At 46.3% G+C, this 26,126-nt stretch overlaps 1 long non-coding RNA gene across 10 annotated transcripts in view; it reads left to right on the top strand.

Annotated features, from left to right (window-relative positions):
• LOC128702080 (uncharacterized) overlaps positions 1-4,507 on the top strand; it is a 66,611-nt gene extending 62,104 nt beyond the window's left edge. For all 10 annotated transcript variants that reach the window (XR_011391227.1, XR_011391236.1, XR_011391233.1 and 7 more), the window contains one exon: positions 4,278-4,507. This is a non-coding gene — a long non-coding RNA (uncharacterized lncRNA). The remainder of the gene's footprint in view (positions 1-4,277) is intronic.
• The last annotated feature ends 21,619 nt before the right edge of the window (positions 4,508-26,126 follow it).

The raw sequence follows: 26,126 nt of genomic DNA, 5'->3' as shown, positions 1-26,126 counted from the left end.
AGGAAGAGCCAGTTGTGAGTGTGGGGGAAGTTCGTGAGGCAGTAGGTAAAATGAAAGGGGGTAAGGCAGCCGGGATTGATGGGATAAAGATAGAAATGTTAAAAGCAGGTGGGGATATAGTTTTGGAGTGGTTGGTGCAATTATTTAATAAATGTATGGAAGAAGGTAAGGTACCTAGGGATTGGCAGAGAGCATGCATAGTTCCTTTGTATAAAGGCAAAGGGGATAAAAGAGAGTGCAAAAATTATAGGGGGATAAGTCTGTTGAGTGTACCTGGTAAAGTGTATGGTAGTTATAATTGAAAGAATTAAGAGTAAGACGGAGAATAGGATAGCAGATGAACAAGGAGGCTTTAGGAAAGGTAGGGGGTGTGTGGACCAGGTGTTTACAGTGAAACATATAAGTGAACAGTATTTAGATAAGGCTAAAGAGGTCTTTGTGGCATTTATGGATTTGGAAAAGGCGTATGACAGGGTGGATAGGGGGGCAATGTGGCAGATGTTGCAAGTGTATGGTGTAGGAGGTAGGTTACTGAAAGCAGCGAAGAGTTTTTACGAGGATAGTGAGGCTCAAGTTAGAGTATGTAGGAAAGAGGGAAATTTTTTCCCAGTAAAAGTAGGCCTTAGACAAGGATGTGTGATGTCACCGTGGTTGTTTAATATATTTATAGATGGGGTTGTAAGAGAAGTAAATGCGAGGGTCTTGGCAAGAGGCGTGGAGTTAAAAGATAAAGAATCACACACAAAGTGGGAGTTGTCACAGCTGCTCTTTGCTGATGACACTGTGCTCTTGGGAGATTCTGAAGAGAAGTTGCAGAGATTGGTGGATGAATTTGGTAGGGTGTGCAAAAGAAGAAAATTAAAGGTGAATACAGGAAAGAGTAAGGTTATGAGGATAACAAAAAGATTAGGTGATGAAAGATTGAATATCAGATTGGAGGGAGAGAGTATGGAGGAGGTGAACGTATTCAGATATTTGGGAGTGGACGTGTCAGCAGATGGGTCTATGAAAGATGAGGTGAATCATAGAATTGATGAGGGAAAAAGAGTGAGTGGTGCACTTAGGAGTCTGTGGAGACAAAGAACTTTGTCCTTGGAGGCAAAGAGGGGAATGTATGAGAGTATAGTTTTACCAACGCTCTTATATGGGTGTGAAGCGTGGGTGATGAATGTTGCAGCGAGGAGAAGGCTGGAGGCAGTGGAGATGTCATGTCTGAGGGCAATGTGTGGTGTGAATATAATGCAGAGAATTCGTAGTTTGGAAGTTAGGAGGAGGTGCGGGATTACCAAAACTGTTGTCCAGAGGGCTGAGGAAGGGTTGTTGAGGTGGTTCGGACATGTAGAGAGAATGGAGCGAAACAGAATGACTTCAAGAGTGTATCAGTCTGTAGTGGAAGGAAGGCGGGGTAGGGGTCGGCCTAGGAAGGGTTGGAGGGAGGGGGTAAAGGAGGTTTTGTGTGCGAGGGGCTTGGACTTCCAGCAGGCATGCGTGAGCGTGTTTGATAGGAGTGAATGGAGACAAATGGTTTTTAATACTTGACGTGCTGTTGGAGTGTGAGCAAAGTAACATTTATGAAGGGATTCAGGGAAACCGGCAGGCCGGACTTGAGTCCTGGAGATGGGAAGTACAGTGCCTGCACTCTGAAGGAGGGGTGTTAATGTTGCAGTTTAAAAACTGTAGTGTAAAGCACCCTTCTGGCAAGACAGTGATGGAGTGAATGATGGTGAAAGTTTTTCTTTTTCGGGCCACCCTGCCTTGGTGGGAATCGGCCGGTGTGATAATAAAAAAAAAAAATAATAAATACATTTTTTGATTGTTTTCAGGACAAAGTACAGTAGACCATCGTTCAACACTAGTTAAATTCCTGAAAATGCTGTTAGTCAAAACCGTGTTAGACAAACTGAAGAACTTGTGGGAAAAATAGGGTTACATTCATGGGAGCCCCCAAAGTCTAAATTTTTTTTTTTTTTTTTTTTTTTTTTTTTTAGCCCTCCAGATCTTGCAAAATAGTGAATGTAATTGTAATGCATTGTCATGATATGTTACTGCTTAAGACTACAAATGCAATAAAAATAATAGTATTTCTTACCTTAAATTGTGGGTAATGGTGTTTGTAGATGAGCATGGGAAAACATGCTTAATGGAATGAAAGAATAATAACTAGGACTTTAAAGTAATTAAAGGTAAAGATGTAATTGAAAAAAAAATTGATGTTTTAGATAATTTTAACCATTTTTATTGGTGATTTGCACCCCTGATCCAGGTTGCATTATTGTCAAACTGGCATTTGAGTGCATATATAAAAATGAAGTCGCTATGTACTACTATCTTGTGAGAATAGTACACGAAACTTCATAACATTGTATAATGAATAAAGTTACTTCGGTTAATGATGGCAACATGGTCTAATTATTTTTTTTATTTTTTTTATTATCACACCGGCCGATTCCCACCAAGGCAGGGTGGCCCGAAAAAGAAAAACTTTCACCATCATTCACTCCATCACTGTCTTGCCAGAAGGGTGCTTTACACTACAGTTTTTAAACTGCAACATTAACACCCCTCCTTCAGAGTGCAGGCACTGTACTTCCCATCTCCAGGACTCAAGTCCGGCCTGCCGGTTTCCCTGAATCCCTTCATAAATGTTACTTTGCTCACACTCCAACAGCACGTCAAGTATTAAAAACCATTTGTCTCCATTCACTCCTATCAAACACGCTCACGCATGCCTGCTGGAAGTCCAAGCCCCTCGCACACAAAACCTCCTTTACCCCCTCCCTCCAACCCTTCCTAGGCCGACCCCTACCCCGCCTTCCTTCCACTACAGACTGATACACTCTTGAAGTCATTCTGTTTCGCTCCATTCTCTCTACATGTCTGAACCACCTCAACAACCCTTCCTCAGCCCTCTGGACAACAGTTTTGGTAATCCCGCACCTCCTCCTAACTTCCAAACTACGAATTCTCTGCATTATATTCACACCACACATTGCCCTCAGACATGACATCTCCACTGCCACCAGCCTTCTCCTCGCTGCAACATTCATCACCCACGCTTCACACCCATATAAGAGCGTTGGTAAAACTATACTCTCATACATTCCCCTCTTTGCCTCCAAGGACAAAGTTCTTTGTCTCCACAGACTCCTAAGTGCACCACTCACTCTTTTTCCCTCATCAATTCTATGATTCACCTCATCTTTCATAGACCCATCCGCTGACACGTCCACTCCCAAATATCTGAATACGTTCACCTCCTCCATACTCTCTCCCTCCAATCTGATATTCAATCTTTCATCACCTAATCTTTTTGTTATCCTCATAACCTTACTCTTTCCTGTATTCACCTTTAATTTTCTTCTTTTGCACACCCTACCAAATTCATCCACCAATCTCTGCAACTTCTCTTCAGAATCTCCCAAGAGCACAGTGTCATCGGCAAAGAGCAGCTGTGACAACTCCCACTTTGTGTGTGATTCTTTATCTTTTAACTCCACGCCTCTTGCCAAGACCCTCGCATTTACTTCTCTTACAACCCCATCTATAAATATATTAAACAACCACGGTGACATCACACATCCTTGTCTAAGGCCTACTTTTACTGGGAAAAAATTTCCCTCTTTCCTACATACTCTAACTTGAGCCTCACTATCCTCGTAAAAACTCTTCACTGCTTTCAGTAACCTACCTCCTACACCATACACTTGCAACATCTGCCACATTGCCCCCCTATCCACCCTGTCATACACCTTTTCCAAATCCATAAATGCCACAAAGACCTCTTTAGCCTTATCTAAATACTGTTCACTTATGTTTCACTGTAAACACCTGGTCCACACACCCCCTACCTTTCCTAAAGCCTCCTTGTTCATCTGCTATCCTATTCTCCGTCTTACTCTTAATTCTTTCAATTATAACTCTACCATACACTTTACCAGGTACACTCAACAGACTTATCCCCCTATAATTTTTGCACTCTCTTTTATCCCCTTTGCCTTTATACAAAGGAACTATGCATGCTCTCTGCCAATCCCTAGGTACCTTACCCTCTTCCATACATTTATTAAATAATTGCACCAACCACTCCAAAACTATATCCCCACCTGCTTTTAACATTTCTATCTTTATCCCATCAATCCCGGCTGCCTTACCCCCTTTCATTTTACCTACTGCCTCACGAACTTCCCCCACACTCACAACTGGCTCTTCCTCACTCCTACAAGATGTTATTCCTCCTTGCCCTATACATGGTCTAATGTGACCTTTTATTTTTACAGGATGAGTTGAGCGAGTAGAACAGGAATTTAAATGTTTGTGGTACTAAACTTTCCATGGGGTAGTGGAAAAGAATCATTCTTCAGTAAGTCGAGCACGTGTTAGGCAACCAAAATCCCAGGATCAAGAGGCTAGTAACCCCTTCTCCTGTGGGAGATGGCTGGTATATTGAAGTGTATGCTAATGATCTGCATTAGTTTTGTTGTAAATATAAATAAATATTTAAAATGAATATTGACTTTTATATAATTGCCTTGAAAAAATATATTTAAAATTTCTATATGGGGTATTTTGAAAGAAGTTGCCTAATGTTTACCTAAAAGATTAGTTTTGATTACTTTGAAGGAAAAGTTCCCTTCCTTTCATAAAGTCCTTCCTTGGAGAGGTTGATGAGGAATGCCTAATAAATTACATTCCTTAAAGAAAAGGGGGGAGGGGTGGGGGGAAAGGTAGTGCAAATGTTTTAAAGTAATTTATTGGCCCTTTGGATCAACCTAATTACTTTCACTAGACTGTTGTCTCTGATCATCCATGGTATATACATGGCTCGTGTATCCCAGAATGTGATACGGTCAGGTTTCTCAGCCTTCTATTTGACTCCTCTTCAAGGGGGGCTCCTTGGCGTGGTGAAGAGGCTCTTGGTCTGAGGAATTAGCCCTGTCAGTCTTCTTCCTCAGACCGAACCTAATTACCCCCCATTCTCCCCTCCCCTATCCCATCCTCCCCTTTTTCCATTCCTCCTCCTCCTCCTCCTCCTCACCCCTCCCTTTTGCCCTTCCTCTTTTTGGCCTGCGGGATTTCTCCCACAGGCGCGCTAGTTCCTAGGTAGGGGAAAGGACACCGGGGTCCATCCCATCCCATTCCATTGAGGTTCTTGGCGGTGGCGTAGTTTGCCATGGAATCTGGATTGCCTGGGGATGTCCCGATCCCTCTCCGGTATCCCGGAGTAGCTTTGGGTGTCTTTTGGGCGACGGGTGTATCTCTGGAAGCCACCTTTCGGATTCTGGGGGTGGTGACCGAAGGAGGTATGCTTTGTGGCGGATATCCGGCCGCCCTCTCTTTTGTCCACCGAGGTAGCTCGGCAGATGTGAGGTTGCTATCCTGGATTGCTGGTTTACTGGCATGAAGGGTAGGGTATGGCATGGGTTCCATGCTGCATCTGCGCTACTAGCGGTGTTGAGGTCCTCTTGGGCGCGGAGGGAGATTTCCGGCCCTTTCATTCCTCCTGGGAACTATTCCTCCCCGCTCCCCCCTTTTTTTATTTTTTTATTTTTATTTTTTTTCTTTTTCTTAAAAACAAAAAGCAAAGGAGTAACCTAACCATGGCAGCCCTAGTCCATGAAACCACTACCCCCGGGCCCCTTCTTGATACCGCACCCCATTCTGACCCTGCCTTGTGTTTAGACCACTCTTCGGACACTCCTGATGGCCCTGTACCTCTTGCTGGTGCTGTTTCCTCACCTGCTTCAGGTACCGGGGCTTCGACTGACTCCTTCGATTTGTCTGAACTCCGCTCTCCTTTGACTATGCTTCCGGCTTCTCAATGACATTTTTGAACAGCTGGAACTCCAGGATCTCCCAATCCTCAAAGTAGACACTTATGTCCTTCCTGCCCGGGGGCGGAGACGTTACCCTTGCAATGTGGCTCGTTTAACTTTTGACAGCTGAGAACTCCCGTCCTCTGTATATGTCGCGGGACATCGGTTACAAGTTCGAAAGGTGATACCTACACCGCAACAATGTAGAAATTGCTGGCGTTTTGGTCACCCAGCGAAATATTGCAGATCTATGGCTGAATGCCAAGTATGTGGTGCCGACGACCATTCTAATACATCTTGCAGTCAACCTCCATCTTGCCTTAATTGTAATGAAGCTCGCCCTTCGTACTCCTGCCGTTGCCAGGTCTACTTAACCCTTTGAGGGTCGACAGGCCCTCTCCGAAACTCGTTCTCAGGGTCGGCCAAATTTCAAAAAAAAAAAAAATTATTTTTTCTTATGAAAAAATAGTTTTTTTTTCTAAACATTATAGGATAAACAAAAAAATTTTACCATCAATACTTACGGAGATATGGATGCATGAAGTTTGCAGAAAATGAGCCGCGTATGGCAACAGCGGCGACTGCCGCTCACCCGGTAAACTTTGATTTACTTGTATTTGAAGGTTTGTTGTTTTTTTCACTATTTTATTTTTTCACATAACTTATGTGGCCTATGAGACCAAAGTAAGGTGCAATGTACATATATACACTCGTTGTATACAACACAATAAGCACACAAACATAATTATCAATATATTGTTTACAAAACTTGTTGACAAAAACAAACAATACAAAACATTGTTTATTATTATTGTTCTATAATATATATACCAATATACAGTCACTGAACATATTCCTATTAGTTCTGCAGCTTGTGGAACTCTGAAACATGGTGTCATACACAATGGTGTTTTATCTTTCTCCCTCATTCTATCTCTTTCAATCTGTCTCTCTTTCTATCTGTCTGTCTATCTCTGTCTCACAGGTACACATAAATACAAGTATACATAGTATAAATTACCTAGGATAACCCAAGAAATCCAGACAAAGTGCTATACTCTGCTTGAAGATGTGAGTAAAAGTGATGACACAGTCTTGTGGTTCTCTGAGACAGAGAGCTAGACGGATAGACAGATAGACAGGGAGCTTGACAGACAGACAAATAGACAGACAGAAATGTTAGTGTACCAGTACCAGTGTACTAGTGTTCCACCCTCCTCCTCCTCTTCTTCCTCTTCCTCCTACTCTTCCTCCTCCTCCTCTTCTTCCTCTTCCTCCTCTTCCCCCTACTCTTCCTCATACTCTTCCTCTTCCTCCTCTTCCTCTTCCTCCTACTCTTCCTCTTCCTCCTCCTCCTCTTCCTCCTCCTCTTCTTCCTCTTCCTCCTCCTCTTCCTCCTCCTCCTCTTCTTCCTCTTCCTCCTACTCTTCCTCCTCCTCTTCTTCCTCTTCCTCCTCTTCCCCCTAATCTTCCTCCTACTATTCCTCTTCCTCTTATTCCTCTTCCTCCTCCTCCTCTTCTTCCTCCTCCTCCTCGTCCATAGTGTAAATTACAAGGAGTCGGCAGCTGTCAAAGTGACATATTGGCTAATTACTCTTTCCCCCTCCGGCCTGTCAAAACAATGGGGTCGGATGCTGCTTCCCCTCCTCCATTCTATCTAATTATCTTTCTCCCTCATTCTATCTCTTTCAATCTGTCTCTCTCTTTCTATCTGTCTGTCTATCTCTGTCTCACAGGTACACATAAATACAAGTATACATAGTATAAATTACCTAGGATAACCCAAGAAATCCAGACAAAGTGCTATACTCTGCTTGAAGATGTGAGTAAAAGTGATGACGCAGTCTTGTGGCTCTCTGAGACAGAGCTAGATGGATAGACAGGGAGCTTGACAGACAGGCAAATAGACAGACAGAAATGTTAGTATACCAGCAAAAACAAAGGGAGGGCGATGTTCATCTCATCTTTTGGCATCAGCTCTACCCTCATTTACCCTCATCAAACGTCAGCACTTATCAGATGCTATCTCCCCTTATCTTGTTACTGTCATGGGTGAACATTTATTATTACATATTATTATTATTACCTATTATTATTATTATGTATTATTATTATTATGTATTATTATTATTATGTATTATTATTATTATGTATTATTATTATTATGTATTATTATTATGTATTATTGTTATCATTACGTATTCTTCTTCTTCCTCCTCCTCCTCCTCCTCCTCTTCCTCCTCCTCCTCCTCTTCCTCCTCCTCCTCCTCCTCTTCTTCCTCCTCCTCCTCCTCCTCCTCCTCTGCCTCCTCCTCCACTTGCCTCCTCCTCCTCTTGCCTCCTCCTCCTCTTGCCTCCTCCTCCTCTGCCTCCTCCTCCTCTGCCTCCTCCTCCTCCTCCATTCTTGGAACAAGTTTGAAGAGCTTGTAGTTCATAATCACTATCATTATCATCACCAATGCTCACATCTGAGTCTGGGATTTTGGAAAATAGGAGTTTCCTCTTTGATTCTGGTACAACTGAACGACGGCCCAGCACCAGAGGTGGAAGGCTGTGGGTTGTCTGGGTTTTCCTCACTATTACTCATATTATGGTCATTAGTTTCGGTCAAAACCTCACCAGAACCTTGAAACTCATCTTCACTGTCACTTCCATCTGTATTAGAACTGTCACTGGGGAACAAAAGTGTCCCAATTCGCCGAGGAGTGAGGAACTTCTTACCGCAGGGCACGGTGGAAATTGTGTACTATGATGGCATTCCCACAATGCACCACTGGGTCCCAGATTTTTTTCCTACTGCGCACACCCACCACACAGACCCATTCTCTCACATCTAGGCTTATCAGCCTTTTCCTGCGAGATTTGAGGCCGCTAGAATTTATGCGTACTAGTACGTCAAAAACCCCTACGCGTAAGACTTACTAGTACGACCAAAACCCTCAAAGGGTTAAACGAACGTGAAATCCGTTGCCTCAAAGAGGCAGAAGGTCTCCCTTATGCTATGGCAGTTACTCATCTCCGCCTCCAAGGGAGACTACCCCGTGTTTCTTATTCTCGTGTTTCCAAACATCCCCCCACTTCTGGGGTCCCATCTGCAGCCTCCTCTGTTGTTATCCCTCCCATAGCCATTACGGCATTAATCCTTTTGCTGTCCTTGGCTCTGACGTCCCGACTACAACTCAGTCTGTTCTCACATCTTCGCGTCCTTCCTCACAAGCCCCAGTATCGACAAGACCTCGTACGACACCTAATACCAATCGCCCCTCTACTCAGAAGTCCAAAAAATCCACATTGCTCAAATCTTCTTTGCCCCTTCCTTCCCTTCTTCCACCTCCACACTTTACCTTTCCAGTCTCTGTACCTAGTTCTTCCCCTCTCTCTGGCTCTATTACAAGTGTGGAGATTCACCCTCCTCCTCGTACTATGCCTTCCACCCCCGTCCCCTCCCAAGTTTCTCCCTCTTCTGCCACCTCCCAGGTTTCTGCCTCTCCTGTCCCCCCCCACACTTCATCTCCAGTCCCTTACACTTTTCCCTCCCCCTCTACTTTGGTACAGTCCATTACTGTCCCAATCTTTACTCACCCTCCTCTTCAAGGGGGGCTCCTTGGCGTGGTGAAGAGGCTCTTGGTCTGAGGAATTAGCCCTGTCGGTCTTCTTCCTCAGACCGAACCTAATTACCCCCCATTCTCCCCTCCCCTATCCCATCCTCCCCATCCTCCCCTTTTTCCATTCCTCCTCCTCCTCCTCACCCCTCCCTTTTGCCCTTCCTCTTTTTAGCCTTCGTGATTTCTCCCACAGGCGCGCTAGTTCCTAGGTAGGGGAAAGGACACCGGGGTCCATCCCATTCCGTTGAGGTTTCTTGGCGGTGGCGTAGTTTGCCGTGGAATCTGGATTGCCTAGGGATGTCCCGATCCCTCTCCGGTATCCCGGAGTGGCTTTGGGTGTCTTTTGGGCGACGGGTGTATCTCTGGAAGCCACCTTTCGGATTCCGGGGGTGGTGGCTGAAGGAGGTATGCTTTGTGGCGGATATCCGGCCGCCCTCTCTTTTGTCCACCGAGGTAGCTCGGCAGATGTGAGGTTGCTATCCCAGATTGCTGGTTTACTGGCATGAAGGGTAGGGTATGGCACGGGTTCCATGCTGCATCTGCGCTACTAGCGGTGTCGAGTCCTCTTGGGCGCGGAGGGGGATTTCCGGCCCTTTCATTCCTCCTGGGAACTATTCCTCCCCGCTCCCCCCTTTTTTTATTCTTTTTTTTATTTTTATTTTCTTTTCTTTCTTTTTTTTTCTTAAAAACAAAAAGCAAAGGAGTAACCTAACCATGGCAGCCCTAGTCCATGAAACCACTACCCCCGGGCCCCTTCTTGATACCGCACCCCATTCTGACCCTGCCTTGTGTTTAGACCACTCTTCGGACACTCCTGATGCCCCTGTACCTCTTACTGGTGCTGTTTCCTCACCCGCTTCAGGTACCGGGGCTTCGACTGACTCCTTCGATTTGTCTGAACTCCGCTCTCCTTTGACTATGCTTCCGGCTTCTCCCTCTACGGTACGGCAATTTTCGAATCGCCCACCCATTTCCTGCCGGACCAACTCCGGTCCTACTCCTAAACGCCAACGTCAATCTCCTGATGATGCTCCGTCGTTACCTTCCCATTCTACTCGGAAACGACCGACACGTCAAGCACTCCCTCTCCACGCTCAGTTTCGGACCACACAATGGACTAAATTCTTTACTTTAAGACCAACTTCTTCTTCTGCCTACCTTTCTGACCATAGTATTGCCAAAGCGCTCCTGCGTCATGTTGGCAGAGATATTTCATTTCACGCTCTCAAGAGCGGTACACGCATCGTCACTGTCCAGAATGCTACCCAAGCTCATGATCTTTCTCTCCTTTCGAATATCGATACTACTCCTATCACTATTGAAAAACATCTTTCTCTCAATTCTTGTAGTGGTACTGTCATTCTGCCCCATACCATAGTCCAACAGAATTTCCAGTCATGTGGCAATGACATTTTTGAACAGCTGGAACTCCAGGATCTCCCAATCCTCAAAGTAGACACTTATGTCCTTCCTGCCCGGGGGCGGAGACGTTACCCTTGCAATGTGGCTCGTTTAACTTTTGACAGCCGAGAACTCCCGTCCTCTGTATATGTCGCGGGACATCGGTTACAAGTTCGAAAGGTGATACCTACACCGCAACAATGTAGAAATTGCTGGCGTTTTGGTCACCCAGCGAAATATTGCAGATCTATGGCCGAATGCCCAGTCTGTGGTGCCGACAACCATTCTAATACATCTTGCAGTCAACCTCCATCTTGCCTTAATTGTAATGAAGCTCACCCTTCGTACTCCCGCCGTTGCCAGGTCTACTTAAATGAACGTGAAATCCGTTGCCTCAAAGAGGCAGAAGGTCTCCCTTATGCTATGGCAGTTACTCATCTCCGCCTCCAAGGGAGACTACCCCGTGTTTCTTATTCTCGTGTTTCCAAACGTCCCCCCACTTCTGGGGTCCCATCTTCTGCAGCCTCCTCTGTTGTTACCCCTCCCATAGCCACTACGGCATCTAATCCTTTTGCTGTCCTTGGCTCTGACGTCCCGACTACAACTCAGTCTGTTCTCACATCTTCACGTCCTTCCTCACAAGCCCCAGTATCGACAAGACCTCGTACGACACCTAATACCAATCGCCCCTCTACTCAGAAGTCCAAAAAATCCACATTGCTCAAATCTTCTTTGCCCCTTCCTTCCCTTCTTCCACCTCCACACGTTACCTTTCCAGTCTCTGTACCTAGTTCTTCCCCTCTCTCTGGCTCTATTACAAGTGTGGAGATTCACCCTCCTCCTCGTACTATGCCTTCCACCCCCGTCCCCTCCCAAGTTTCTCCCTCTTCTGTCACCTCCCAGGTTTCTACCTCTTCTGTCCCCCCCCACACTTCATCTCCAGTCCCTTACACTTTTCCCTCCCCCTCTACTTTGGTACAGTCCATTACTGTCCCAATCTTTACTCACCCTCCTCCTCCTATCTCCAATATGGTTTCCCATACATCTTTGAATTCAGAAACACTTGAAGCCATTTCAGAATATATTGCAGAGACTAAACCTTCAATGGACACTGATTCACTTCCTGTTCCTTCTCTTCCCTCTCCTCCATCTTTACAACCCCATTCTTCGCAACGCTCCGTTCCTTCGCTACTTGAACATCTTCCAATGCCACCACACGTTGACTTTTCTAACCCCTCTAGTCCGTAGGTGCCTTTACCTACAGATTCCTGATATTTTCTTCATCGCCAATCATGGCCTATTTACAGTGGAATATCCGCGGCCTCAGGGGTAATCGGGGTGAGCTTCAGATGTTGCTTTCCAGGTTTTCCCCTGTTGGTGCTTGCTTACAAGAACCAAAATTACACTCGGCTGTTTTCCAACCTATCTCAGGCTATAATTTATTGTATTCTTCGGATCCTTTCTCAGATGGGACCTTTAATGAAAGTGCCCTTCTTCTACGCAATGATATTCCGTACTGTCAACTATTTGTCCATACCTCGCTGCATTACACTGCAGCCCGTATCCACTTGAATAAGTGGTTTACAATATGTTCTTTATATCTCTCTCCTTCTCGAGCATTTTCTATCCCAGACTTTGCCTTTCTTGTTTCATCCTTACCACCACCACTTCTGTTACTTGGTGATTTTAATGCCCACCATTTCCTCTGGGGGGGTCTCATTGTGACTCACGTGGCATTCAGTTGGAGGCTTTTCTTGCCTCTCACCCCCTCCATGTTTTAAATACGGGTACTCCCACCCATTTTGATCCTCGTACTCATACTCTCTCTTGCATCGATCTATCAGTCTGCTCTTCCTCCACTGCACTAGACTTCACCTGGTCTGTTCTACCAGACTTACATGACAGCGATCATTTTCCGATCATTCTTACTTCTCCTTCCTATTCACCACCTTCCCGTAGCCCTCGCTGGCAATTTGATCGGGCAAATTGGGATCTTTACTCACACCTCACTGCTTTTAGTGAGGTTCCTTCTTCATCCTCCATTGATGAGCTCCTACACATCTTCTCGACATCAGTTTATACCGCAGCTTCTCATTCTATACCCCAAACCTCAGGCAGGCATTCTCAGAAGTGCGTGCCTTGGTGGTCTCCTGCTTGTGCTCGTGCAGTACGTTTGAAACGTGCTGCATGGGGCAGGTACCGGTACAATAGAACCGCTGAGAGACTTGTTGATTTTAAGCAGAAGCGTGCGATCGCTCGCCGTGTCATCCGTGAAGCTAAACGCACTTGTTGGCGAGACTATGTTTCCACCATCACCTCTGCTTCTTCTATGAGTGCAGTCTGGAAAAAAGTGAGGAAATTGAGTGGTAAATACTCTCCTGACCCGGCTCCTGTTCTACGGGTCACTGGTGTTGATATAGCAAACCCTCTCGACGTTGCCATTGAACTTGGCACACATCTGGTCCGTATTTCCCGAGGGCTCCATCTATGCCCCTCGTTTCTTTCCTCAAAGTCTGCCAGAGAGTTAGTACCCTTGGACTTTTCTTCTCTCGGAGAAGAACAGTATAATGTGCCTTTTACACTTCAAGAACTGGAGGCAACGCTCTCAGCTTGCCGATCATCGGCAGCTGGGCCTGATGACATTCATATTCGTATGTTACAACATTTACATCGGTCAGCCCTTGTAGTCCTCTTACACCTCTTCAATCTTATTTGGGCACAAGGAGTTCTTCCCCAGCTGTGGAAATCTGCCATTGTTCTCCCTTTCCGCAAACCGGGTACTACAGGACATGATGCCTCCCACTATCGCCCCATCGCTCTTACAAGTGCAGTTTGCAAAGTGATGGAACGCCTCGTAAATCGACGTTTAATGTGGTATTTAGAGACTCACAACAGTCTCTCCGCTAGTCAATATGGCTTTCGTAAGGGTCGTTCTACCATAGACCCCTTACTACGCTTGGATACGTATGTTCGTAATGCCTTTGCGAATAATCACTCAGTTATTGCCATATTTTTTGACCTTGAGAAGGCATATGACACAACTTGGAGGTATAATATTTTGGCCCAGGCCCATTCCTTAGGCCTCCGAGGCAATCTACCATCCTTCCTTAAGAACTTTTTAACTGACAGACATTTCCGTGTTCGAGTCAATAATGTTCTTTCCCCGGACTTCGTCCAAGCTGAAGGTGTCCCTCAGGGATGTGTTCTAAGCACAACACTTTTTCTCCTTGCTATAAATGATTTGGCCTCTGTTCTTCCACCCAATATTTGGTCATCACTCTATGTTGATGACTTCGCTATTGCTTGTGCAGGCGCTGACTGTCGCCTTATTGCAGTTTCTCTCCAGCATGCGGTCGACCGTGTTTCCACTTGGGCCACCACACATGGGTTTAAATTTTCAAGTACCAAAACTCACCAAATTACTTTCACTAGACGCTCTGTTATCTCCGATCATCCTTTGTATCTCTATGGCTCCCGTATCCCCGAACGTGATACAGTCAGGTTTCTAGGCCTTCTCTTTGACCGTCGGTTAACCTGGAAACCTCACATTACCTCTCTGAAGGCAACTTGTCACAGCCGGCTAAACCTTCTTAAAACCCTTGCTCATCTTTCCTGGGGAGCTGATCGTCGAACTCTGCTTCGCCTACATTCAGCCCTCGTTTTATCGAAACTCGATTATGGTGACCAGATTTATTCCGCGGCCTCTCCTGCTACTCTCTCTAGCCTTAACTCTATCCATCACCAAGGCTTACGTTTGTGCCTTGGTGCTTTTCGCTCTTCCCCTGTTGAGAGCCTCTATACAGAAGCAAATGTTCCATCCTTGTCTGATCGCCGTGATGCCCATTGCCTTCGTTACTATGTACGCTCTCACGATCTACACAATCCTTCCATTTATAGAATGGTCACCGATATTAGTAGACATTCTTTATTCGTTCGCCGCCCCTGTTTGCTCCGTCCCTTTTCTCTTCGCCTACATTCACTCTTGTCTTCCCTTCAGTTACCACCTTTATATGTTCATGTAGCATCTCACTTTTCCCTGCCCCCCTGGGAAGTTCCAGCTGTTCGGGTCTGTTCTTTCTCACTCCCTTGCTCGAAAGCTCAACTGCCTACGGTGGCTTCCCGCTCTCTTTTTCTTGATCACTTCCACTCCCATTCTCATGCCACCGCTGTGTACACAGATGGCTCTAAGTCTTCAGACGGCGTCGGATTCGCAGCAGTGTTTCCGGACAGCGTCGTACGAGGGCATTTACTATCTTCAGCTAGCATTTTTACTGCTGAACTGTATGCCATTCTTGCAGCACTTATTCGTATTGCATCTATGCCTGTGTCATCATTTGTAGTAGTCTCAGACTCCCTTAGTGCTCTACAGGCTATACGAAAATTTGATACATCTCATCCCCTAGTTCTCCGTATCCAACTTTGGCTACGCCGTATCTCTACCAAACATAAAGATATTGTTTTTTGTTGGGTCCCTGGTCATGTCGACGTACAGGGCAATGAACAGGCAGACACTGCTGCGCGGTCAGCAGTATATGACCTACCAATTTCCTATCGAGGTGTTCCATTTCTGGACTATTTTGCTGCAATAGCTACCCACCTTCGCACCCGTTGGCAACAACGTTGGTCAACTCTGCTCGGTAACAAACTTCATTCTATTAAACCGAGCATAGGTTACTGGCCGTCTTCTTGTCATCAGTGCCAAAGTTGGGAGACCACTCTCTCCCGCCTTCGCATTGGCCACACTCGTCTTACTCATGGGTATCTCATGGAGAGGCACCCTGTTCCTCTCTGTGAGCAGTGTCAAGTTCCAGTATCGATTAGCCACATTCTGTTAGACTGCCCTCTCTATCAACGAGCACGCAGAATTTACCTCCAACGTCGTCTTCGTTCTACTACTCTCTCTTTATCTTCCCTTCTTGCTGATGGACCCTCCTTTAATCCTGACTCTCTCATTGACTTCTTGACAACGACCGATTTACTCCACAAACTCTGATGATACTTTTCGCACTCCCCTCAGCCCTTTCTGGTTCAGTCTCTTGCTGCCCTTTACCCTTTCACCATCCACTGCCCCGCTGTTATCCGTAACCTGTTGCTCATCCATCTCCCTTTTGCCACCTGATGCCCTCACTTCCTTCCTGCCCTGCAGCGCTGTATAGTCCTTGTGGCTTAGCGCTTCTTTTTGATTATAATAATAATAATTTACTCACCCTCCTCCTCCTATCTCCAATATGGTCTCCCATACATCTTTGAATTCAGAAACACTTGAAGCCATTTCAGAATATATTGCAGAGACTAAACCTTCAATGGACACTGATTCACTTCCTGTTCCTTCTCTTCCCTCTCCTCCATCTTCACAACCCCATTCTTCGCAACGCTCCATTCCTTCGCTACTTGAACATCTTCCAATGCCACCACACATTGACTTTTCTAACCCCTCTAGTCCGTAGGTGCCTTTACCTACAGATTCCTGATATTTTCTTCATCGCCAATCATGGCCTATTTACAGTGGAATATCCGCGGCCTCAGGGGTAATCGGGGTGAGCTTCAGATGTTGCTTTCCAGGTTTTTCCCTGTTGGTGCTTGCTTACAAGAACCAAAATTACACTCGGCTGTTTTCCAACCTATCTCAGGCTATAATTTATTGTATTCTTCGGATCCTTTCTCAGATGGGACCTTTAATGAAAGTGCCCTTCTTCTACGCAATGATATTCCGTACTGTCAACTATTTGTCCATACCTCGCTGCATTACACTGCAGCCCGTATCCACTTGAATAAGTGGTTTACAATATGTTCTTTATATCTCTCTCCTCGAGCATTTTCTATCCCAGACTTTGCCTTTCTTGTTTCATCCTTACCACCACCACTTCTGTTACTTGGTGATTTTAATGCCCACCATTTCCTCTGGGGGGGGGGGGTGTCATTGTGACTCACGTGGCATTCAGTTGGAGGCTTTTCTCGCCTCTCACCCCCTCCACGTTTTAAATACGGGTACTCCCACCCATTTTGATCCTCGTACTCATACTCTCTCTTGCATCGATCTATCAGTCTGCTCTTCCTCCACTGCACTAGACTTCACCTGGTCTGTTCTACCAGACTTACATGACAGCGATCATTTTCCGATCATTCTTACTTCTCCTTCCTATTCACCACCTTTCCGTATCCCTCGCTGGCAATTTGATCGGGCAAATTGGGATCTTTACTCACACCTCACTGCTTTTAGTGAGGTTCCTTCTTCATCCTCCATTGATGAGCTCCTACACATCTTCTCGACATCAGTTTATACCGCAGCTTCTCATTCTATACCCCAAACCTCAGGCAGGCATTCTCAGAAGTGCGTGCCTTGGTGGTCTCCTGCTTGTGCTCGTGCAGTACGTTTGAAACATGCTGCATGGGGCAGGTACCGGTACAATAGAACCGCTGAGAGACTTGTTGATTTTAAGCAGAAGCGTGCGATCGCTCGCCGTGTCATCCGTGAAGCTAAACGCACTTTTTGGGGAGACTGTTTCCACCATCACCTCTGCTTCTTCTATGAGTGCAGTCTGGAAAAAAGTGAGGAAATTGAGTGGTAAATACTCTTCTGACCCGGCTCCTGTTCTACGGGTCACTGGTGTTGATGTAGCAAACCCTCTCGACGTTGCCATTGAACTTGGCACACATCTTGTCCATATTTCCCGAAGGCTCCATCTATGCCCCTCGTTTCTTTCCTCAAAGTCTGCCAGAGAGTTAGTACCCTTGGACTTTTCTTCTCTCAGAGAAGAACAGTATAATGTGCCTTTTACACTTCAAGAACTGGAGGCAACGCTCTCAGCTTGGCGATCATCGGCAGCTGGGCCTGATGACATTCATATTCGTATGTTACAACATTTACATCGGTCAGCCCTTGTAGTCCTCTTACACCTCTTCAATCTTATTTGGGCACAAGGAGTTCTTCCCCAGCTTTGGAAATCTGCCATTGTTCTCCCTTTCCGCAAACCGGGTACTACAGGACATGATGCCTCCCACTATCGCCCCATTGCTCTTACTAGTGCAGTTTGCAAAGTAATGGAATGCCTCGTACATCGACGTTTAATGTGGTATTTAGAGACTCACAACAGTCTCTCCGCTAGTCAATATGGCTTTCGTAAGGGTCGTTCTACCATAGACCCCTTACTACGCTTGGATACGTATGTTCGTAATGCCTTTGCGAATAATCACTCGGTTATTGCCATACTTTTTGACCTTGAGAAGGCATATGACACAACTTGGAGGTATAATATTTTGGCCCAGGCCCATTCCTTAGGCCTCCGAGGCAATCTACCATCCTTCCTTAAGAACTTTTTAACTGACAGACATTTCCGTGTTCGAGTCAATTATGTTCTTTCCCCGGACTTCGTCCAAGCTGAAGGTGTCCCTCAGGGATGTGTTCTAAGCACAACACTTTTTCTCCTTGCTATAAATGATTGGCCTCTGTTCTTCCACCCAATATTTGGTCATCACTCTATGTTGATGACTTCGCTATTGCTTGTGCAGGCGCTGACTGTCACCTTATTGCAGTATCTCTCCAGCATGCAGTCGACCGTGTTTCCACTTGGGCCACCACGCATGGGTTTAAATTTTCAAGTACCAAAACTCACCAAATTACTTTCACTAGACGCTCTGTTATCTCCGATCATCCTTTGTATCTCTATGGCTCCCGTATCCCCGAACGTGATAGTCAGGTTTCTAGGCCTTCTCTTTGACCGTCGGTTATCCTGGAAACCTCACATTACCTCTCTGAAGGCAACTTGTCACAGCCGGCTAAACCTTCTTAAAACCCTTGCTCATCTTTCCTGGGGAGCTGATCGTCGAACTCTGCTTCCCCTACATTCAGCCCTCGTTTTATCGAAACACGATTATGGTGACCAGATTTATTCCGCGGCCTCTCCTGCTACTCTCTCTAGCCTTAACTCTATCCATCACCAAGGCTTATGTTTGTGCCTTGGTGCTTTTCGCTCTTCCCCTGTTGAGAGCCCCTCTATACAGAAGCAAATGTTCCATCCTTGTCTGATCGCCGTGATGCCCATTGCCATCGCTGCTATGTACACTCTCACGATCTACACAATCCTTCCATTTATAGAATGGTCACCGATATTAGTAGACATTCTTTATTCGTTCGCCGCCCCTGTTTGCTCAGTCCCTTTTCTCTTCGCCTACATTCACTCTTGTCTTCCCTTCAGTTACCACCTTTATATGTTCATGTAGCATCTCACTTTTCCCTACCCCCCTGGGAAGTTCCAGCTGTTCGGGTCTGTTCTTTCTCACTCCCTTGCTCGAAAGCTCAACTGCCTACGGTAGCTTCCCGCTCTCTTTTTCTTGATCACTTCCACTCCCATTCTCATGCCACCGCTGTGTACACAGATGGCTCTAAGTCTTCAGACGGCGTCGGATTCGCAGCAGTGTTTCCGGACAGCGTCGTGCGGGGGCATTTACTATCTTCAGCTAGCATTTTTACTGCTGAACTGTATGCCATTCTTGCAGCACTTATTTGTATCGCATCTATGCCTGTGTCATCATTTGTAGTAGTCTCAGGCTCCCTTAGTGCTCTACAGGCTAAACGAAAATTTGATACATCTCATCCCCTAGTTCTCCGTATCCAACTTTGGCTACGCCGTATCTCTACCAAACATAAAGATATTGTTTTTTGTTGGGTCCCTGGTCATGTCGACGTACAGGGCAATGAACAGGCAGACACTTCTGCGCGGTAAGCAGTACATGACCTACCAATTTCCTATCGAGGTGTTCCATTTCTGGACTATTTTGCTGCAATAGCTACCCACCTTCGCACCCGTTGGCAACAACGTTGGTCAACTCTGCTTGGTAACAAACTTCATTCTATTAAACCGAGCATAGGTTACTGGCCGTCTTCTTCTCATCAGTGCCGAGGTTGGGACACCACTCTCTCCCGCCTTCGCATTGGCCACACTCGTCTTACTCATGGGTATCTCATGGAGAGGCACCCTGTTCCTCTCTGTGAGCAGTGTCAAGTTCCAGTATCGATTAGCCACATTCTGTTAGACTGCCCTCTCTATCAACGAGCACGCAGAATTTACCTCCAACGTCGTCTTCGTTCTACTACTCTCTCTTTACCTTCCCTTCTTGCTGATGGACCCTCCTTTAATCCTGACTCTCTCATTGACTTCTTGACAACGACTGATTTACTCCACAAACTCTGATGATACTTTTCGCACTCCCCTCAGCCCTTTCTAGTTCAGTCTCTTGCTGCCCTTTACCCTTTCACCATCCACTGCCCCGCTGTTATCCGTAACCTATTACTCATCCATCTCCCTTTTGCCACATGATGCCCTCTGCTTCCTTCCTGCCCTGCAGCGCTGTATAGTCCTTGTGGCTTAGCGCTTCTTTTTTGATTATAATAATAATAATAATCTTCGCAACGCTCCATTCCTTCGCTACTTGAACGTCTTCCAATGCCACCACACGTTGACTTTTCTAACCCCTCTAGTCCGTAGGTGCCTTTACCTACAGATTCCTGATATTTTCTTCATCGCCAATCATGGCCTATTTACAGTGGAATATCCGCGGCCTCGGGTAATCGTGGTGAGCTTCAGATGTTGCTTTCCAGGTTTTCCCCTGTTGGTGCTTGCGAACCAAAATTACACTCGGCTGTTTTCCAACCTATCTCAGGCTATAATTTATTGTATTCTTCGGATCCTTTCTCAGATGGGACCTTTAATGAAAGTGCCCTTCTACGCAATGATATTCCGTACTGTCAACTATTTGTCCATACCTCGCTGCATTACACTGCAGCCCGTATCCACTTGAATAAGTGGTTTACAATATGTTCTTTATATCTCTCTCCTTCTCAAGTATTTTCTATCCCAGACTTTGCCTTTCTTGTTTCATCCTTACCACCACCACTTCTGTTACTTGGTGATTTTAATGCCCACCATTTCCTCTGGGGAGGGGGTCTCATTGTGACTCACGTGGCATCCAGTTGGAGGCTTTTCTCGCCTCTCACCCCCTCCATGTTTTAAATACTGGTACTCCCACCCATTTTGATCCTCGTACTCGTACTCTCTCTTGCATCGATCTATCAGTCTGCTCTTCCTCCACTGCACTAGACTTCACCTGGTCTGTTCTACCAGACTTACATGACAGCGATCATTTTCCGATCATTCTTACTTCTCCTTCCTATTCACCACCTTTCCATAGCCCTCGCTGGCAATTTGATCAGGCAAATTGGGATCTTTACTCAAAACTCACTGCTTTTAGTGAGGTTCCTTCTTCATCCTCCATTGATGAGCTCCTACACATCTTCTCGACGTCAGTTTATACCACAGCTTCTCATTCTATACCCCAAACCTCAGGCAGGCATTCTCAGAAGTGTGTGCCTTGTTGGTCTCCTGCTTGTGCTCGTGCAGTACGTTTGAAACGTGCTGCATGGGGCAGGTACCGGTACAATAGAACTGCTGAGAGACTTCTTGATTTTAAGCGGAAGCGTGCGATCGCTCGCCATGTCATCCGTGAAGCTAAACGCACTTGTTGGCGAGACTATGTTTCCACCATCACCTCTGCTTCTTCTATGAGTGCAGTCTGGAAAAAAGTGAGGAAATTGAGTGGTAAATACTCTCTTGAACAGGCTCCTGTTCTACGGGTCGCTGGTGTTGATGTAGCAAACCCTCTCGACGTTGCCATTGAATTTGGCACACATCTGGTCCGTATTTCCCGAGGGCTCCATCTATGCCCCTCGTTTCTTTCCTCAAAGTCTGCCAGATAGTTAGTACCCTTGGACTTTTCTTCTCTCAGAGAAGAACAGTATAATGTGCCTTTTACACTTCAAGATCTGGAGGCAACGCTCTCAACTTGCCGATCATCGGCAGCTGGGCCTGACGACATTCATATTCGTATGTTACAACATTTACATTGGTCAGCCCTTGTAGTCCTCTTACACCTCTTCAATCTTATTTGGGTACAAGGAGTTCTTCCCCAGCTGTGGAAATCTGCCATTGTTCTCCCTTTCCGCAAACCGGGTACTACAGGACATGATGCCTCCCACTATCGCCCCATCGCTCTTACTAGTGCAGTTTGCAAAGTGATGGAATGTCTCGTAAATCGACGTTTAATGTAGTATTTAGAGACACAACAGTCTCTCCGCTAGTCAATATGGCTTTCGTAAGGGTCGTTCTACCATAGACCCCTTACTACACTTGGATACGTATGTTCGTAATGCCTTTGCGAATAATCACTCAGTTATTGCCATATTTTTTGACCTTGAGAAGGCATATGACACAACTTGGAGGTATAATATTTTGGCCCAGGCCCATTCCTTAGGCCTCCGAGGCAATCTACCATCCTTCCTTAAGAAATTTTTAACTGACAGACATTTCCGTGTTCGAGTCAATAATGTTCTTTCCCCGGACTTCGTCCAAGCTGAAGGTGTCCCTCAGGGATGTGTTCTAAGCACAACACTGTTTCTCCTTGCTATAAATGATTTGGCCTCTGTTCTTCCACCCAATATTTGGTCATCACTCTATGTTGATGACCTCGCTACTGCTTGTGCAGGCGCTGACTGTCATCTTATTGCAGTTTCTCTCCAGCATGCGGTCGACCGTGTTTCCACTTGGGCCACCACGCATGGGTTTAAATTTTCAAGTACCAAAACTCACCAAATTACTTTCACTAGACGCTCTGTTATCTCCGATCATCCTTTGTATCTCTATGGCTCCCGTATCCCCGAACGTGATAGTCAGGTTTCTAGGCCTTCTCTTTGACCGTCGGTTATCCTGGAAACCTCACATTACCTCTCTGAAGGCAACTTGTCACAGCCGGCTAAACCTTCTTAAAACCCTTGCTCATCTTTCCTGGGAAGCTGATCGTCAAACTCTGCTTCGCCTACATTCAGCCCTCGTTTTATCGAAACTCGATTATGGTGACCAGATTTATTCCGTGGCCTCTCCTGCTACTCTCTCTAGCCTTAACTCTATCCATCACCAAGGATTACGTTTGTGCCTTGGTGCTTTTCGCTCTTTCCCTGTTGAGAGCCTCTATGCAGAAGTGAATGTTCCTTCCTTGTCTGATCGCCGTGATGCCCATTGCCTTCGCTACTATGTATGCTCTCACGATCTACACAATCCTTCCATTTATAGAATGGTCACCGATATTAGTAGACATTCTTTATTCGTTCGCCGCCCCTGTTTGCTCCGTCCCTTTTCTCTTCGCCTACGTTCACTCTTGTCTTCCCTTCAGTTACCACCTTTATATGTTCATGTAGCATCTCACTTTTCCCTACCCCCCTGGGAAGTTCCAGCTGTTCAGGTCTGTTCTTTCTCACTCCCTTGCTCGAAAGCTCAACTGCCTACGGTGGCTTCCCGCTCTCTTTTTCTTGATCACTTCCACTCCCATTCTCATGCCACCGCTGTGTACACAGATGGCTCTAAGTCTTCAGACGGCGTCGGATTTGCAGCAGTGTTTCCGGACAGCGTCGTGCGGGGACATTTACTATCTTCAGCTAGCATTTTTACTGCTGAACTGTACGCCATTCTTACAGCACTTATTCGTATCGCATCTATGCCTGTGCCATCATTTGTAGTAGTCTCAGACTCCCTTAGTGCTCTACAGGCTATACGAAAATTTGATACATCTCAAACCCTAGTTCTCCGTATCCAACTTTGGCTACGCCGTATCTCTACCAAACATAAAGATATTGTTTTTTGTTGGGTCCCTGGTCATGTCGACGTACAGGGCAATGAACAGGCAGACACTGCTGAGCGGTCAGCAGTACATGACCTACCAATTTCCTATCGAGGTGTTCCATTTCTGGACTATTTTGCTGCAATAGCTACCCACTTTCGCACCCGTTGGCAACAACGTTGGTCAACTCTGCTCGGTAACAAACTTCATTCTATTAAACCGAGCATAGGTTACTGGCCGTCTTGTTGTCATCAGTGCCGAGGTTGGGAGACCACTCTCTCCTGCCTTCGCATTGGTCACACTCATCTTACTCATGGGTATCTCATGGAGAGGCACCCTGTTCCTCTCTGTGAGCAGTATCAAGTTCCAGTATCGATTAGCCACATTCTGTTAGACTGCCCTCTCTATCAACGAGCACGCAGAATTTACCTCCAACGTCGTCTTCGTTCTACTACTCTCTCTTTACCTTCCCTTCTTGCTCATGGACCCTCCTTTAATCCTGACTCTCTCATTGACTTCTTGACAACGACTGATTTACTCCACAAACTCTGATGATACTTTTCGCACTCCCCTCAGCCATTTCTAGTTCAGTCTCTTGCTGCCCTTTACCCTTTCACCATCCACTACCCCGCTGTTATCCATAACCTATTACTCATCCATCTCCCTTTTGCCACCTGATGCCCTCGCTTCCTTCCTGCCCTGCAGCGCTGCATAGTCCTTGTGGCTTAGCGCTTCTTTTTGATTATAATAATAATAATAATCTATTTGACCGTAGGTTATCCTGGAAACCTCACATTGCCTCAGAAGGCAACTTGTCATAGCCTGCTGAACCTCCTTAACCCTTTTACTGTTTCGGTTGTATATGTACGTCTTTTGCGCCAGCCAGTGGGTTTGACATGTATATACTCAAAAATTCTAGCAGCTTCAAATCAAGCAGGAGAAAGCTGGTAGGCCCACATGAGAGAGAATGGGTCAGTGTGTGCAGTATAAAAAAAATCACAGTATCCTGGTGGAGGAGGATCTGGCGCAAAGGCAAGAAGACTGGCAGTTACATAGGAGTTGGTGGATTCTCCACCATGATGCTGTTATTGCGACCCCTGAATGGGTCAGTGTATATAATGTATATTACCTGTCTAGCAATCGTTTCCTTGCTGGCTTGTGTGTGTTGCTGGGCAGCAGCAGTCCATGGAGTCACGTGATAGGGGGGGGCGATCACACCTCACCTGGAGTAGTCTATGGGTTTGTCTTTTCTGTTGGACGTTCTCCTAACAAGACGTCCCACACTCCAGGACAACCCTCATCACCCACTGGCACCACCACAACACACGACAGACAACAACAAACATGGCTGCCACCACAGTCCAAGATATCTCCTTCCCAGGATTTGATGTCAAGAAGATCACCGACCCAGAAATAGCTAAACTCCTTACGATTCAGAACCAAACGATCACCAAACTAACTCGAGAAATGCAGGAACTAAAAGCTAGCAATGCAGATTACCTCAACAAGATCACTGCTCTTGAACATAAACTAGACACTCGGGAACAACAAAGCAACACCCACACCCAGTCCCTAGACACCATCAACACTCTAAAAGACCAACCTCTTCAAGGGGGGCTCCTTGGCATGGTGAAGAGGCTCTTGGTCTGAGGAATTAGACCTGTTGGTCTTCTTCCTCAGACCGAACCTAATTACCCCCCATTCTCCCCTCCCCTATCCCATCCTCCCCTTTTTCCATTCCTCCTCCTCCCCACCCCTCCCTTTTGCCCTTCCTCTTTTTGGCCTTTGGGATTTCTCCGACAGGTGAGCTAGTTCCTAGGTAGGGGAAAGGACACCGGGGTCCATCCCATTCCGTTGAGGTTCTTAGCGGTGGCGTAGTTTGCTGTGGAATCTGGATCGCCTGGGGATGTCCCGATCTGTCTCCGGTATCCCAGAGTAGCTTTGGGTGTCTTTCGGGCGACGGGTGTATCTCTGGAAGCCACCTTTAGGATTCTGGGGGTGGTGGCCGAAGGAGGTATGCTTTGTGGTGGATATCCGGCCGCCCTCTCTTTTGTCCACCGAGGTAGCTCGGCAGATGTGAGGTTGCTATCCCGGATTGCTGGTTTACTGGCATGAAGGGTAGGGTATGGCACGGGTTCCATGCTGCATCTGCGCTACTAGCGGTGCTGAGGTCCTCTTGGGCGCGGAGGGAGATTTCCGGCCCTTTCATTCCTCCTGGGAACTATTCCTCCCCGCTCCCCCCTTTTTTTATTCTTTTTTTCTTTTTTTCTTTTTTTTCTTAAAAACAAAAAGCAAAGGAGTAACCTAACCATAGATAACCCAATCCATGAACCCACTACCCCCGGGCCCCTTCTTGATACCACACCCCATTCTGACCCTGCCTTGTGTTTAGACCATTCTTCGGACACTCCTGATACCCCTGTACCTCTTGGTGGTGCTGTTTCCTCACCTGCTTCAGTTACCGGGGCTTCGACTGACTCCTTCGATTTGTTTGAACTCCACTCTCCTTTGACTATGCTTCCGGCTTCTCCCTCTACAGTACGGCAATTTTCGAATCGCCCGCCCATTTCACGCCAGACCAACTCCGGTCCTACTCCTAAACGCCAATGTCAATATCCTGATGATGCTCCTTCGTTACCTT

This window comes from Cherax quadricarinatus, unplaced genomic scaffold (assembly GCF_038502225.1).
Source record: "Cherax quadricarinatus isolate ZL_2023a unplaced genomic scaffold, ASM3850222v1 Contig720, whole genome shotgun sequence".
Lineage (NCBI taxonomy): Eukaryota > Metazoa > Arthropoda > Malacostraca > Decapoda > Parastacidae > Cherax > Cherax quadricarinatus.
Note: the sequence above shows the minus strand (reverse complement) of the source record. Positions and strands in the feature narration are given on the sequence as shown.